The 12,550-nt window shown below is 41.5% G+C and overlaps 1 long non-coding RNA gene across 1 annotated transcript; it reads right to left on the bottom strand.

Moving 5' to 3' along the window:
- Window positions 1–10,949: 10,949 nt before the first annotated feature.
- Window positions 10,950–12,550, bottom strand: LOC112140156. Its single transcript, XR_002918126.2, has 3 exons — window positions 12,268–12,550; window positions 11,719–11,860; window positions 10,950–11,645 (listed from the first exon to the last, which is right to left on the bottom strand). It is a non-coding gene; the product is annotated as an uncharacterized LOC112140156 (long non-coding RNA).

Below are 12,550 nucleotides of genomic sequence, written 5' to 3' on the forward strand. Positions count from 1 at the left end.
AGCTGGAAGCAGGAAGTTCAAATTCCAGTGTGGAGGTTTTCCTCGTGGGTTTTCTCTGGTGTTTCTAAGCTGTTCTTTGGTGTAGACGAGTGCTTTAATGTTGCTAATAAGTATTCATTGTGAGTGGAGGATCATGGGATGTATTTGCTGATGGAGGGGGGGGGGGTGATGGGTTGGCTTTTTTATTTTGATTTTGGCATTTGTTTTGGTTTTCATTTATAAAATGTTTCAACATGCACAAGGTATTTATTTTGTCTCATTTTGTCTTGTGTAGTTTTGTTTTCTTTTATCTCTTCTTGTTTTTTTGTTAGTTTTTTTTTCCTGTTTTTGTCTCGTCTTTTTGTCCGTTTTACATAGCTCAGTGTTGGACTGGAGAGCCATCATCATATTTGGAGTATTAATGTCTATTCTCTCTTGGCTGACAGTGGAGAAAACATGGAGTTCTATTCTGTGGATTTCGAAGGAGAGTTTGGATCATACTGATGGGGTTCATCTATAACACGAATGTTTATTTGTGGTTGGGTCTCCAAACGCTATGAGTGAAAGAGCAAAGGGAGACATCAGATGAAGACAGAAGAAGGATGAAGAACTTGGCCTGATTGGATATGCAAAATTCTTCCTATCAGTTTCATTTCTGACTTGATTTTCTCATTATTGAAGTTGTATCCTGGAGAGATCTTAGAGTGAAAACATCGGAGCTGTTATCTGTGATCTTTCCGTCTTTTCTCTGATTTTCTCCAACAGAAGTTTTCCTGGTTTGTGTTTGATGCTCTCAGTGAACAAGATAAACAGGATTAAAGCTTCTTTAATGAGACAGATGAAAACTGTGAAGCTGCTTCAACATTTTTTCCAGAAACAATAATTTGAAAGTTTTGTTGATGCTGTTACATCAGAGGTGACTGTAACGATCAGAAGAAACCAGATAGAGATCATCTCCATTCATCTGTTACAGTCTTTTTTATAGTACTGTAGGACTATAACACCCCCCCGCCCGGCTCCCAGAGCAAACACCCCCCCCCCGTCCTAGAGAAAGAGGAAATCATGCCTTAACCTCCCCGGGCATTTTGACAAAGCACACAGCAGTGAAAGCAATTCCAGCCGCCGCGCCGGCTCCACTCCACAAAGTGTGGAACCCACAAAATTGAAAACTATCTTTCAGGCGCGCCGCACGCTCGTCTGGCTGTGAAGACATTTGTCAGCCGCTCATGCTACAGCGACCTGCTAATTTGGTGCTCCATCAAAATTTGAAGCAGGACTGTCGGAGCTCCGGAGAGCGTTGAGCGTGCGGGGCCCGGCGGGCCTCTTCGTGCACGCGGCTTCAGGAAGAAGGCCGGCCCACTTTGGTGGAAGCATCTAGGCCGCTGCGTCTACATGAGTTCCAGATATCCGAGCCTTACTCGTGACTGATTACCTGCTCAGGTGTGTCCAACCAATTAGAACACGCCAGAGCAGGTATGTTGGAAAACATGAGAATCCCGGAGCTTGAATGTGGCGTAGGACCCGGATGACAGCATCACCGAACCTGAAGTGTGTTTAACTTCTACTATCCCAGACGTCTGTGACCTCTAACAGTGAACGTTTTCTACCGATCCACACCTAGAAGGAGCTGCAGAGTTTTACTTTAGCCTGAGAAGTTTGGATTTGTATTCATGACCTTCTTTTTTAATAATGAATTATGTCTATTTTTGGCACAAACAAAAGCAAAAGCAGAAATAGAACCTCGTATTTCTCAAAATGGGATCATTTTTTTTTGAAGCTCAAATAACTTCTTTTCAAAATAAAAGACCCTTTGTGCCGACTAGGATCGTCTCAGTGCAGTTCTGGTCAGCTAGTATCCTGTCAGGAGGCGGTCCGTTGCCCCCCCCCCAGGTCGCACTTAGTCCCCAGAGTGCCAATCATCCCTCAGCTGCTGCCGATCCCTCACCAGTCTCCACAGCATATAACCGAGCTCCAACCAAAGCACACCGAAGTATTGAGCCGTTAGCTTTCTGAGCATGGATCCAGTCTTCTGCATCTTCGTGTTCCGACCCAGTTCTGATCCTGTTACTCTCCTGCCTCGACTCCTGCCTGTGCCCGACCATCGTCTCCACCAGCCTCTGACAAACCCTCGCCGTGTCTGACCTCCGCCCGTCCGACCACCGCTGCCTTTCTCCGCCACATCGCTGAGCATAATTAAAATCACTGCAGATGGATCCAAACGCCTTTGAGTCTGTGATCCATAACCAGTGTTGGGCAGCATGAGATAATATGAGCTTTTATGAACTTTTTATCAAAGTTTAGCTTTGCATATCAAATCTGTTCATTCTAGAGGTAGAGCTGATCAAACAAGACTAATCTAAATGATAATTAAGTAATCCTTACTTTAAAATATTGCATAATACAGCAGTCTCCATGACTGATTCATGTTTGGCTGAGGATCCTCCATGGAGAGATCAAAGATCCACATGTGGATCTGCAGGTTACAGACCCCTGTAGTATCCTAACTAATACTTCCCCACACGACAATGGTTCGTTCCACTCTCATGGCGCCCCTTGAAGTGGTCGTACAAGCCTCGAGGTAACGGTCAGACACACCTGCTCCCCTTAAGATCCTCTCCACGAGCCTCCACAGACCCGGACAACCCAAAAACCAACAGAACCCGTGCGGGTCAGCCCCCCGTACGGGTCAGCCCCCCCCTGTGCGGGTCCATCTGCATCAGCTCCCACCACACCCACAGTCTGCCAATCCCGTCCCAGGAACTGTCTGATAAAACCAGATGTTCAAAGGGTCTCAGATCCTCGTCTGTAAACCAACAAACCATCTTTAGGGTTGACTCCTCAGCACTGAGTCATCTAAATGTCACAGTCAGCTGGAGTCGTCCACAAAGGTGGAGGTCAGGTCTACACGTGTCCCACATTCTACATCTGAGCAAAAACCCACCAATCTGCAGCTTTCTGGTCACACGGTGAATAAGCTGCCATGGCAACAATATGCAGGGAGGAGAATCTGCAGTTGGAGCTTATAAAACACATATGGTTCTTTGTAAGAACTGTTTTTTATTTGGAAAATACAGATGTTCCTTCAAAACGTGGAATGTAATTGAAGCTTTTATTACAGCATCTGAAAGGCGTTGAGAAGAATTACTTCACTCTGAATTCTCATTTCTAGAAGTCTGTGAAGAACTAGAGTCCACCAATATTCACTTGATGTCCAAATACAGACCACACTGCCAAACTCCACAATATTTGTGAAGTTCTGGACCATCAAAAACTCTGCTTGTTCCACGTTTTCATCAGTAAAGGGATCTGGGTTCTGGTATGTTGGAGAACATGCAGGACTGCAGCCTTCAGGATCTTAACCTCGGCTTAGATCATTTAGAATGGACCAAATCATCATAAAAGTGAATCTTTTGGAGACTCTAAACTGTTTTCTTCTGAAAATCTCCTGCAGTTTGAGCCTTCTTATCATCAGAACTCAGTAGATTCATGAAATGAATTATTGATTTGTTTAGTTTGTTGTAATATTTTTATTAAAATAGTTCCTGTCATGTTTGGTGGCGGCGAGTGTGTCCAAAGTTCAGACATTAACCCTCTATTGACCGGCTTTATGTGAATTCAAAGATCAGGAAAAAAGACAATAAAAAGAAAAAGAGATCAAAGCTGTTTGAGACACTAATTTATAAAATGATTAGAAAATAAAAGAACATGCTGCTATCTTCTTGACATTATAATTACAGTAATTACAGTATCATTGACTTTGTTAAAGTCTTTTGTGGGTCAGAGAATACAACACATTGAACAAGTTAAACAGTTAAACAATTAACCACAGTTGTTTGATTTAAATGTTTTTATTTTCCTCTAAATAACATTTTAGGTTTTTACTCAACTCAAAACTGTAATTTGATGACAGCACTTTTGTTGATCGTATGTTTGAGGTTTTTACAGCGTCGTGGGGAATTTAGACAAATGTGTTGTTGATGTTCACAACGATGCTCTGGAGGACACACATGCAGGAGACACAAAGATTCAGCTTATTTCACTCAAACTCAGCAAAAACCTGATAAAGCTGAAACAAAGAGAAAAGACGCCGAATCACAGAAACACAAAATCTAAACACAAAGAACAACAATACCTACAACAACAGGAAACAGACAAGAACATGACAGGAAATGCATCAGAAACCTGAGCAGCTGCTTTGATCCTGGAGGTCCTTCTTTAAGTTCAGGTGATGTTTGACTGCATTTGTTTGTTTGTTTTGTTGGTGAAAACTGGAATCATTTTCACCTTAAATCCTCTTGATTGTGAAACAGGAAGAAACTAAAGAGACAATATTTGACATAGACGAAAGCACGATGAGAGCAGTTCTAAAGCTGAACATCAGTGTCCTCTGCTACTTCATCTGTCCTGAGAAGATGCTCAGGTTTGTGGTTTCTAAAGATCCAAAAGGATCTGAATTATAGATCCCACATGATCCATAGAGCTTCATCAGGAAGCAGCGCCTCCACATTCTCCCACTCTGACTCCACCATGTACGAATGTTCAAGTATTAAGACACTAAATGCCTTTAAGGAATCCGATGTTCTGGCACTGAGGCTCTGGTTCCTTCTGGTTCCTCCGCGGTGAATCCAGCCTCCTTTGTGCGTCCGGAGGAGCGGCGGGGGGCGCGTTGGTGGGCCGTCCTCTGGCTGTCGGTTCGGATGACATGAACGTGAAGTGATGCTGCACCTCGCTCATATCGGCTCCATACAAACAGATGGCGGGAAGCCACGGGGGGTCGGCTCCGACAAACACAAACCGGAGCGTGTGAGGATGAGGAGCATTCAGCTCCCAACAGGAAATCCCCGAGCAGAAGAGACTCGACGTGCTTCTGAATCATCCCGATTATTATTCCTGCAGCAGGAAGCTGTGTGGGATTGTGACATGGATTAAGACGTGTTATCGGAGCTGCATGTGAACGTCTCACAGCTTCATGCGAGGGATTTCACACTTCAACCTCATGAACACACAGAAGAACTGATGGATCTGCCTCCACCGCAGAGCTGGAATGAGGAAAACCTTCAGTCCAACAGTTTTACTCGTTGGTTCTGTTAAAACTCTAAGAATAAAATCAGAGGTAAATATTAAATGTATTTAGTGAAATCTGAGGCACAAACACCATGAAAATTCATTTAAAACTTTCACTTATGCACCAAACATTTATCTTGATGTTTGACCAAAAAAATTCTCTTTAATTAAAAAAATATAAGAAATTGTAAAATCAAACCTTACAATGAAAATCTTAACATTGGCTCAAAAGTTCTTTAAGTTTTTACATAAAAAATATTAGTTCTCTTCTACTTAAACTTTTAATTGCTGGTTAACTCAAATAAAAAAGTGAATTTAATAAAAAACGAATATCTTTAATTATAATTTAATTTATTTATTTATTGTTATTTGATTCAATTATTCACTTTTTACAATTATTCCAATTATTTTAAGGAAAACGAGCTGCTAAGTAAATCTTCATTTATTTTCTATCAGTTTGCAGATTTCAAGAAAGAATTGCAATAATTTTCCTCCAATAAAAAAATGTTTCAAACTTTTAATTTGTTTTCATGAAACCTGAAGCTGATGCAGCAGAAAGAAGAATTCTTTAAAAGGTTTCACATTTAAATTCACAATTTGTTGTAAAAAGCTAAAATAATAGAATGAACATCTCCAGTTCTTCCTCTGGAAGATTCTCCACAGAAGAAGAAACATTTACAGTTTTTACTCAGTATCAATGTCAACAAATGATGGAGAAAAATAAGAAAACTGCAGCAAACTCAGATTTTTCAGGAACTTTAATAACTTTGACAAAAACTGTAAAAATCAAACTAAAAACACAGAAAGGCAGAAACAGAAGAGTCGCAAACCAGATCCTGAAAGACTCTGAGGATCATCAGACAGGTGAGGATCATCAGACAGGTGAGGATCATCAGACAGGTGAGGATCATCAGACAGGTGAGGATCATCAGACAGGTGAGGATCACGGACAGGTGAGGATCACGGACAGGTGAGGATCATCAGACAGGTGAGGATCACGGACAGGTGAGGATCATCAGACAGGTGAGGATCATCAGACAGGTGAGGATCATCAGACAGGTGAGGATCATCAGACAGGTAAGGATCACGGACAGGTGAGGATCATCATCAAATGAAACCAGGTGAGACTGAGACCTGAGAACACAAACTAACAACTTCATCCTCAGTAACATGTTGGTTGTGTCCAAACTCCTTCATTCATAATCTGTTTTATAGGAACTAAAGATGGAAAATATCCAAAAAGTTTATAATCTTATTTATGTGCATTTTTAAATGTTATAAATATAATCTATCTCTGTCTTAAACAAATAAACTCACTATAGTGTGTTCTCCATTTTCTAATCCTGTCTGAATCTACAATTCTACAATCCAGTGCCCCAGAAATTACCCAGAAGTCTTTGCAAAAAACTAGTGTGCATCAATGCTCAGTAAATGAGCAAATATAGACCACAATGCATTGTGTTTAAACTATTTTTGTGGAAAAAAAATGTGTTAAAATGTTTTGTTTTTTTTCAAACTATCCACATTCTCATAATCAGAACACATGGAGTCATAAATAAATGTTGTGACATCTGTGATATCATATCTGGGGTTTATAAAAACTAGAGAAAAGCCGTGAGCATGATGTCTGAACTGATTCTTAAATCCAGGACACTAGATAGTCTGCACTGTGCAGTTTTTGAGGGTTAAGGTTGGAATTCAGACATTGTCTTTATTTACCTGTGGTTGTTCACACCTGAGTCACACAGACAGGAAACGACTCCAGGATCCAGAGCAGGGGTCCCCAAACTGCGGCCGCCGGCTCCTTCCAAATCGTCCAGTCTGATCATAAATCCATTAGTGCAATCACTGTAACAACATGAAGAGCTGAAGAGATTCTGGAATCCAAGAGCAGCTGGAGGAATTCTGCAGCTTCCAAAGCCAAAGTTTGATCCGTACTGGATGAGTCATGAGCTCCTGGAGGGATTCTCAGGGTTCAAGTTGAGTCTTCTGTCCAAAAACCAAAGCTCAGTCTGAGCTGCAGAAGAAGAAAGGTCAGAGCAGAATGACCAAAGATCTTCCAGAGAAAACCTTCAGGAGCTCTGAGCGCAGCTTCCTCCCAGAAAATCAGCCAATCAGATCACACCTCAGTGGGTCAGCACAGATTCGATCGGGTTTTAATCCACCCACAGCTCAGATGTTAATGAAGCACCGCAGGCTTTTGCTGCTTTGAGTTAGTCTGCATCCAACTTCACTTCAGGTCGTTTGAGGTCGCTGTAGTCCAGCAGCAAAACTGCCTCACAGACCTGATGCTGGATTCTGCTGAGAGTTTTCAGCAGCCCAGAGGTCACGGCAGAAACACGCCGCAGAGCGTTGTACGAGGACGCCGCTGAATGAAACTAATGTGCAGCCGAGCGAGCGCCACGTTCCCACCGCGCCCGCAGAGAGCAGAACAAAGTCCACCAGTCCTCCAACTGTCAAATGTGGCTTTTGACTTCGTCCTCCATCACTGAGCCTGTTCACCTCCAAACGTACAGCCTGTACTGCGCCTGCAGGAGGAGATGGAGCAGCTGGGAGGAGCCTGAAGGAACAAACATCTGGGGATTTGATTTGGAGCAAATTCCCTCAAAAGGACTCAAAGGTTGAAGAAAAATACAGTCAAAAGTGAAGTTAGCAAAGCTCCTCGACCAGAGATGAAGCATCATTCACTGAGCTGAGACTCCTGAATCTGCACAGAAACCTGCTGGACACAAACATGAAGCCGTCAGAGGAGAAAAATAATAACTAAATGTCACGAAGATACAGCGTTTCACCGCCGTTAAACGTCCAGACATATGACCGCTGGGGGAGGGGCTTCATCTAAAGCTTTTCAACCAAATGAAAGAAAAAATGTCTGTTTACGAGGATCCTGATGGAGATCATCCTCCACAGCAGAGTCCTCTGTCAAAGTCTGCAGGAATCTACACATTTGATGGATTCTGAAAGCAACAGACGTCTTTCTGTGGATTCAGAGCTGCAGAGAACAGCAGCAGAGAGAAGAACATCGAACTGTGAGGAGTCAAACCATCTGAGGTCAGAAACTAATACGAGACTTTTGCTGTGATGCAACCAAGAGAATCACGTTTAGAGCAAAGGAGTTTAAGATCTAACTGGATATAATATGAACATTTCATTTAAACAGGGGACGACCAGTTTTATATTAATTTCAGTATCGATACCGATATTAATATATTAATATATTAATATATTAATATATTAATATATCAATATATTAATATGTTAATATATTAATATATTAATATCCCTATCAATACTAATCAGTATTGATAGGGATATCAATATATTAATATCAGCACTGATACTCATACAGATGACGATACTAATATTGGTATTGACACTGATATTAATATCGTCATATATACCAATACTAATATCATCATTGATTGTTATGGTTTGGTGTTTTCTTTTATTTGGCTTTGTGTTCTTTTACTTATGTTTTGTCTCCACTGCGCTCCTACAGGGTGGCGTGGGGCAGGAGGCGTGGCCTTCCCTAACTGGTGACGCTGCACACCTGCACCCAATCCCTCCTCACCTTTAAAAGTCTCTCCCTGGCTCCTCCAACCTGCCAGGTTATTTTCCCTTCCATGTGGCCTCCTGGTTCCAGTAGCAGCTGTTCCTGGTCAAGCCTCCGCCTCCACCGCCAGCCTGCTCCTTAGTTTGTTTCTATTGTTAATCCAATCATTCTTCACATATTGAACATCCAGTCTGGCTCTGCTCTGGGATCTGTCTACACAGCCCCTGACATTGATGCTGATATAAATACGAATATCAATACCGATATTAATATCCGTAAACAAAGACAATAGTAATATCTGTATGGATACCGATATTAATATCGTCATCAGCACTGATAATAATATCGGGATTGTAGCTGACATTTGGTATTTTGACACATATCATTAACTGCCTTTTTTTTATCCAACAGCTGATATTGAACTGGTTATTTTTGGCTCTGAGGAAGCCCCGCCTCTGTCTTCAGCATTGTCCCGCCCACTGATTGGTCAACAATGCACAGGCAGAGGCATAGCCAATCAGAAATTGAAACTTTGCGGTTCGGGGTTGGCGGAGAAACTCAGGGTGAAGCTAACACGTGTAAAATGTCATGAAGATCCAGCGTTTCACCACCATGAACCCTGACATCCACAAGACAGAACTTTCCTGAAACAACACAGTCCAGACACCAGAAACTTGGTACCGTGGTGAGTTCAGGGCCAATTGGACATCAATAAGTACATACGTTTGTTTGATTGACTAACTAAAGACTGGTATAATGGAATTTTAAAATAAAATAACAGAAGTTGTTTTGATTGGTTTGATTGAGAAATAATGATAATAATTTCAACTACAGGTGTCCCAAATGCTGCTAAACCCTCTGGGGGCGTTTCTCTGTTTATGTTTTTGAAATAAACAGTTAATGCTGGAGACTTGTTTGTATTATTGTAAAATCTGATACCACTTTAACAGCAAATGAATTTTGACTGTCAGCCGCTCAGACTTAAAAATATATTGGTGTCATATAAAAAAACATTTTGATCAATCTCTAATTATAACACTTTAAAAATACACTTTTATTATTATTTTCTTACATTACTAGAGTTAGCAAAGACATTTGTACATTTTTGGCCCATAAAAACTCAAAATACGTTTTCATCAAACATCGGTACATTTTCCAGAATGTAAAATGACTCCGTTCTAGATACATTTGAGTTCCGGTACGCTGGAAAACATGCAGGAATTCATTCTTCAAGAGTCATCTTTGATTTAGATCATTGAACCAAACCGACAATGATCATAAAAGGGAATCTTTTTAACAAAATAAGAGACTGTATTCTGTCTTTTCTGAAAACCTCCTGCAGTTGAAGCTTTTTTTAAAGCTTAACTACATGTATTTGAATCTGTTACTGTGCAGCGTTTTTCTGCCGGGTCTGCAGGCGTGAGGCCTCCTGCCGTGACTACAGCTGAGCAGGAGGAAACCGGAGGGTCGGCGGATTCAGGGATCCATCCAGCTGTGATGAGGTAACATCTGTGAGCGAGCCACAGGGCTTCTGTGGTCCGAACCCCTCAGAACCTGGAGGAGATGCAGACGTTCATCCTTTCTGAGGCGGCGTCACCAGGAGACAGGAAGGAGTGACAGGAAGTGAGGTTGGAGAAGGGTGGCGTGGATTGGTCCAGGAAAAATGTTTGCAGAGATTCGTGTTTATTTCAAAGGGATGAAGCTCAGTTCTGTTGATTATCTCGAGTCGCTTCCACAAACACATTTCCCTGTGTGTCTGTCTCTTCTTTTCTCGCCGTTTCAGCGTCCGCTCTGTGATCGCTCGTGTGCTGCTGTCACTTGGATTGGAAATGTGGGGATTTAAAAATATCAAAATAACTAAAAAATTCATAACTTTGTTTTTTTTAAATACAGTGTGAAATTATAGACATGTTTAAGCTTTTTATTTCCGCTCTTATGGGAGTTCTTTTCAAAGTTCTTTTCAGTTTCAGTAATTTTATATATATTTTAAAAGCTTCACTTTATCGTTTGCAGATTTTCATCTGCAAACGTTTCATGACTCAAAAATACTCGAGCAGGTTTGGAACCTCATAAATGTAATGAATAAAGTTTGACATAAACAAACTGAAAACTGAACCGAGACTGAAACTCTCAGACGATGAACTCCAAAGAAGGACAATTCTCTGTGACAAACCCAAGAAAACAAATGACATTAATGATGCTTTCAAACGTCACTTTTTAATGCTGTTACTGCAAGTGAGGATTCAGACAGTTTTATGTTTGTTTGTTTGGTTTATTTTAAGTCATTGCAGCAATAAAAACAAACACATAGAAATATTAAATCTAATTAAGATCTTAACACTCATTGTTAGCTGAGTCTTTGCTGCTCATTTGTGTTCGTCTTCTCCTGTTTATTCGTCTGTTTTACTGCTGCTTCTGTCTTTAACATAATATTCCGAGGATTCTTGAGGCATTAGTAATAAATCGATCAGATAAACGTTTTTGAGAGAACTCAACCGGATCATAACAGCATGAAGATGGAAATGTTTCTTCTCTGTTGATCTCTTTAATCTTCTGTTTTTCTCCGGCTTGGAAAACCTTTTCATTGACATCAGAACCAACGTTACCTCCTGGACTGAAAGGGTTAAAGGTCAGACCTGCAGGCGGCTCTTCAGACTCCAAACGTCTTTACTTTCCCTGAACTCTGAGATGGTCTCTCAGCAGAGAAACAGATTTACCCTTCAGAGCCTGAAAACACTTTTCTTGGGATTTTCTTTGGAAGTTGTATTTATTATTTCCAAACTTCAAAGCAGAAAACAACACGGAAAGAATGTGATCAACAAAATCCTCAAGCTGGAATGGATGCCTCGGCGGTGCTGCAGCCCTGGCCTACATTCAGAATATTAATTTCCATTCTGCACCGGCTGTCCCCCCGGACTCGGCAGCGTAACGTGTGTGCGCCTGTTGGATTTGGAGATGCTTTATTTGGACCGAGCTCAGGTGGGGAACCTCTGGAGACCATTCCTCCAGCCGCTCGCTCGGCAGCGCTGAGGGGAATCGCTCCTGCTCTCTGCAGAGAAGCAGAATCCTGATAAGACCTGCTGCAGTCATCACTTTGGGAAGGAAAGTGGGTTTTTATCTACAGGAGCGCGTTGGTCCTCATTGACTTTGTATCTGCTGTGACTGACGACAGCGTTTGTCTGGAAGGAAACCTGGAGCTCCTGATCGGCGCTGAGCCTCCGGCTGCACAGGAAGTACCCGTCAGAGACTTCCTGTTTGTGTTTCCTGAAAGAAGTTTTTGAAGTTTCATTTGGTTGGTTGTATACATTTAACATTTCACAACTTTAAATGATAATCTGCATCAATCGAAAAGGAATTGGTTGAAGCATCTGCTTATCAAAACCCATCCAAAAATACAGCTTACACAGAAAGTTCAAATGACAAATATACCATGAAAACCACATTTTTAACCAAATACATATTCATATTCAGACACATACATACATACTATGTATACATATACATTCGTATTTACTAATACTAAATTATATTTCACTAGTGTTGATCCTTTTTTTTTACATTTTATCAGTAACCTACATTTTTAAGAGTATTGAAAGAAGAAAACAAGATCTAGTTTGTGACTGAATACTTCTGAGTGGATGAAGAGAAGGACGATTCGCCTGGTTGATCACCAAGTAATTAAAGCAACATGTCATCGTATGGCCCGCAGTCGCTACCCGCTCTTGACCTCGCCGCTGCCTCTACGCATCACCACCGCCTTCCTTGCTGCCCACCTCTGACCTCTGACCTCTGACCCGACCTTCACTGCACACCATTGACTCCCCTCCTCTTCTTTGAGTAAGGCTGCTCTGACCTGTATGCGACACATTGACGTAAAAAACACATTTTTCAAAATGGCTGCTTTTCTGTTGGTTTTGTCTCCATAGCAACCATTTTCTGCTTTGTTCGTCTGGG

Source organism: Oryzias melastigma, linkage group LG14 (assembly GCF_002922805.2).
Source record: "Oryzias melastigma strain HK-1 linkage group LG14, ASM292280v2, whole genome shotgun sequence".
Lineage (NCBI taxonomy): Eukaryota > Metazoa > Chordata > Actinopteri > Beloniformes > Adrianichthyidae > Oryzias > Oryzias melastigma.